The sequence below is a fragment of the Juglans microcarpa x Juglans regia genome, chromosome 3D (assembly GCF_004785595.1).
Source record: "Juglans microcarpa x Juglans regia isolate MS1-56 chromosome 3D, Jm3101_v1.0, whole genome shotgun sequence".
Classification (NCBI taxonomy): domain Eukaryota; kingdom Viridiplantae; phylum Streptophyta; class Magnoliopsida; order Fagales; family Juglandaceae; genus Juglans; species Juglans microcarpa x Juglans regia.
Window position 1 is genome coordinate 31,748,269 of NC_054598.1, and position 4,501 is coordinate 31,752,769.

General features: G+C 32.7%; 1 long non-coding RNA gene across 1 annotated transcript; it reads right to left on the reverse strand.

Annotated features, from left to right (window-relative positions):
• Positions 1-319: 319 nt before the first annotated feature.
• Positions 320-657, reverse strand: LOC121254917. The gene is made up of 2 exons (XR_005938746.1): positions 559-657; positions 320-374 (listed from the first exon to the last, which is right to left on the reverse strand). It is a non-coding gene; the product is annotated as an uncharacterized LOC121254917 (long non-coding RNA).
• Positions 658-4,501: the final 3,844 nt, after the last annotated feature.

The following is a 4,501-nucleotide window of genomic DNA, read 5'->3' on the forward strand; positions in this document are numbered from 1 at the left end:
TATATTTAATGTATTATTTATTTGTATATTATAAGAATATTATGGTCTAAGAAATCCATACTACCTGTTATTCTTGATTCCTCCAGATACATATCAAAATCCATATATGTACGCTTAGGGTAATGAGATAGATTTCTTTTAAAAATTTTAAAATTTTTTTCGGACATGTGTTTGAGTCGTTCTACCATTGTGTCTAATTGTAGCCTCAATCAATGTCACCTTTTGGACCAACTATATCCTACTCTCTGTCGAGTAAAGACAAGTTCAAGATACGATCAAGGTAGATTCCTTTTAAACTTTTTTAAAAAAATTTCGAACATGCATTTGAGTCGTTCTAACACCGTGCCTATTTGCAGCCTCCATCGATGCCACATCTTGGACCAATTATGTCCTACCATTCGTTGAGTAATTCGGAGGAGTTGAGATGAGTTCAAGATACAAACCAGTATATTCCTTTTAAACTTTTTAAAAAACTTTGGATGTGCATTTGAGTCATTCTAACATCGTGCCTATGTGTAGCCTCCCTCGATGTCACATTTTGGACCAACTATGCCTGACTCTTTATCGAGTAATCTGCAGGAGTTCGGAAGATCTGGAAAGACCTCCCAACTAGCAAGTGAATAATCAATTGTACCATTTGGTGTTGAAAGTGAAAAGAAAGTTAGAGGTACATCACGCACAACTGATTAAAGTTGTCATATGACTAATGGTATTATACTTTTAACCCAATGACTAAACACCAAGTGTATATAATATAAATGTTAATCCTAACCATACATTTGAATTTTTAGAAATTTCATCAGACGTAAATAAAGAGGAGGAGGCCGAGGGGACTCATGGTATATTGGAAGATGATGAACGAGTTGAGGAGCCAAAATTTGATATGGAGTTTGCTATTGATAAAGAGCTTCTGGCCTATTAAGAAATAAATGTCAAGCAATAGAATTTTGGTGTTATCACACAAAGGACAAAGAGAGAGGCAGATAAGAGTACGAAGTATGTGACACTTGGATGTGCATGTGGCAAAAAGTACCATCCTAGCCAAAACGGATTGTAAGGCGAAGGTAAATACTCATTTGGTGAATGGGGTATGGGTTTTGACCACTGTTGACATTGCTTACAATCATATATAGTATTGTTCGCCCATAGAATTCTAGATCTTTTAGATCTCACAAATGCTTAGATGAATACAATCAGATGATGCTCGATTTGAATGACAGAGTAAGTATTTGAATGAACAAGAATTTCAATGTACTTGTTGAGGTGGGGGTCCGGGGGGGGGGGGGATTTTCAAGAGAAAGATTGTTCAAATTTTATTGACAAAACCAGACTCTTGTCAGAATTTTCTCCTCTGCCAGTTGAAGTATATTTTCCCATATAAGGAATTAATATCTTACTTCTACCTGCATATAATTCAAAATTTTCAAATGTAAAATATGAAAAATTCAAAATCAATACAAAATTATACAATTAAAAAAAAAAAATTGCTTTACTGTGTTATACTTTGGGCAAGCATAACATTCCTTTCCGAAATTTTTGTTAGTTTGGGAGATCTTTAATGGTGCATTCAAACCACACCAACAAATTGGTGATTCCATTAGAAACGCATCAACTACACATGACGATGATTGAATCGATACCAAAAGTGATCTAAATTAGAATAATTGCATAGTTTGAGGTCTGCATAAACAAGTTGGGTCAGCATATCAATGTGTTTGGCATATTACATGGCTTTCAGTCCCTTTCATGCAGGCATGAGTACATCAAATGCGAAGTAGCAATTATAAAATATCAAAGCTGGCAAATAAAAGTTCCCACAAGCCTTATTGGCAATGCCTATTGACCTAGAGTGGGGAATTAAAACATGCAGTGATAAAGATGGGTCATCTACAACATCTTGTAGATATGAAATAGGGCATCCAAAAGTATAAAAAGATGCTCATCATCGGAACAGATTCTTCTGCTCACAAGAAGATCCAAATGCAAGGTGACAACCTAAATGGACAGAAAGGAACTTACAATTTTTTTTTTTGGGATAAGAAAATGAACGTATGGAAAATCAACAAGAGTTTATGTGCAGTTGTCGCTTTCAATAATCCTACCCAGTACTTAAAACTAACACACACAAAAGCCCAATTATGGTCAAGTGTTGTCCATAGCCTTGAATAATTTTGCTTCAAGTTTTCAGTGACGTTTTATACTTCAAAAATAGTATCAACTTCTATTCTAGCATTACTAGAAAACTTTCCTCCTCCTCAGTACGAGAGATAGATTCTATTTGGGGAATGTCATGTTTATCTTGCTGAAAGACTTCTTATTTTTTTTCATAAAATTCTTGATTAATTTTTAGGATTGTTATTTAATTCTTGTTGTAAATTTTTATTTTTATTTTTATTTTTTAATTGCATTATTTCTTTCTTAATCTGACTTATTTCATGTTGTAAATCCTGAAGGGTTAATGGTTTTTTTTTCACTTATCTAATATTTTATTCAGATTTACTTGTAGTTCAATTATAGTATTTTTTGTTGCTATTTCATTGCTAAGAAAATCTTTAAATGTTTTAAGGTATTGAGCTTTTAATTCATCGTCATCGACCTTCTCTATTAAATCTATTAGTAATTCTTCTTGTTTACTTAATGTTGTTTTTGCAACAGGCCGGGTATCTAGACATCCTAATTCAATATCTGGACGGCTAGATTCTTCTACTTTTGTTGCCAGAATCAAATGTCTAATACATTCTTCTGCTAGTATCTTCTTCCGAGATTTCACGATCAGAAGTTTCTCTTAACTCTAAATTTTATAGAGTTTTTCTTTTTCTTCAGGAGGCAATCCATATCGTTCACAGAAATTTTTCATTTCATTTTTAGCTTTCTTTTTGTCTATTTTAATTTGATTTTTAATTTTCATGTCTATACACATCTTTAATCCCCCCTTTTTTTTAATTGTACTTATGATGCCTCCTTAAGTGAGATTATCATAGTCTATAGTTTCTGTTAGGTTACTTAAGGCTTCTCTCTTTTTATGGGCAAATAAACTGGGGATGCCATGTCTTCTCTTTTCGTATCTCTTCTTGGTAGTTTGGACTCTATATATCCTGTTCCTATTATTTCTACAGCACTTGATCTACTTGATCCTACTTCTCTGATCTTCAAAGGTGGCCGATATCTTGGTTGATCAAAACTAGTCCTAACACATCCATCAAGCTATTGTTGAATAAAATCTAAATTAGAAACTTCGTTTTGGATTTTTTTGTGGGTGATTTTCATTATCTAAAAACTATTCTTTAGATAAATTAATGTCTTTCCAAATTATTGATATGGGTACTTATTTGCATCATTTGTGTTTGTTTGAATTAGAAGAGTTTTATCTTTTGGACTTTTTACTAATGCATGAACATTAAAATTCGTTTTTATGCATTTGTAATATATCCTATATATTAACATTAAAATTCGTTTTTATGCACTTGCAATGTATCCTATATATTAAAGCTAAGGGTTGACTTCCTTCTAACATTTCATATCCTTATGTTTTGATATTCACTGTCAGAGCTTTCAAGATGTGGGGCCTTTAGCAAAACAATCAAAGTGAATTCGTCGATTGTGAAGAATTGATTTTACTATACCTAGAATTAATACTTGTACTATAATCTATGAATCTAGCATCTCTTAGGCATAACAAGACCGAGACATTTATTCCTCTTCTAGTGAGTGCCTTGATTGCTACTTATACAAGACCTATGCGTATAAAATTGTATTTTTTTTTTTTTTTTAATGGCCTCTCTAGTAAATAAACAACATTTTTCGTATTGTTTGTTCAAAACATATACTTGCTCAACTGTGTTAATATTGTAATTACTTGTGAATGAAAGTAGTGAAAAACTTATTTTATAGATTTCTTCTGTTGGAAATTTCAGAGTATTCCAGTCTTATATATCTGCACTTTCTTTTGTTACGTTGTATTCTTCTTCATTTACTATTTGAGGTAATGCAAACTTTGACCCAGAGCTAGAGCTAATCCTAGAACTATAAGGATTGGATCTAAACATCCAATTAAATTTTTAAAATTAATTAAATCTAAATTTTATTTGGATTTTTTCTCAAGAACTTTATGCTTCCACCTTTTTACTAAAGATAACAGGTAATACATACCCTCTCATACCTGTCCACTCAGGCCTCTCTTGGGTCTTACTATTTGGATCCAGGATTTTACTGTTCAGGTGACATTTTTCTATCTTAGGGTCAGGTTGTGGCTTGGATGGTGTTTGGGATAGATGTTGACAAAGCTTAGACTTAACTATCTTTTAAAAGATGAACATGACTTCGGGATACACTTCTCCAATTCTTAGATACTTATGCAAGCTTTTGGCTCTAATACCATAAATGGAGATCAGGTAATTTAAATGGACTTGTTGGAATTCATCTTTGATCATAGGGAAGACACTTGTCCGCATATGACATTGAGTAACTTGGAGGTTAAGGAAGCTATTTTGAAATTGGTAGG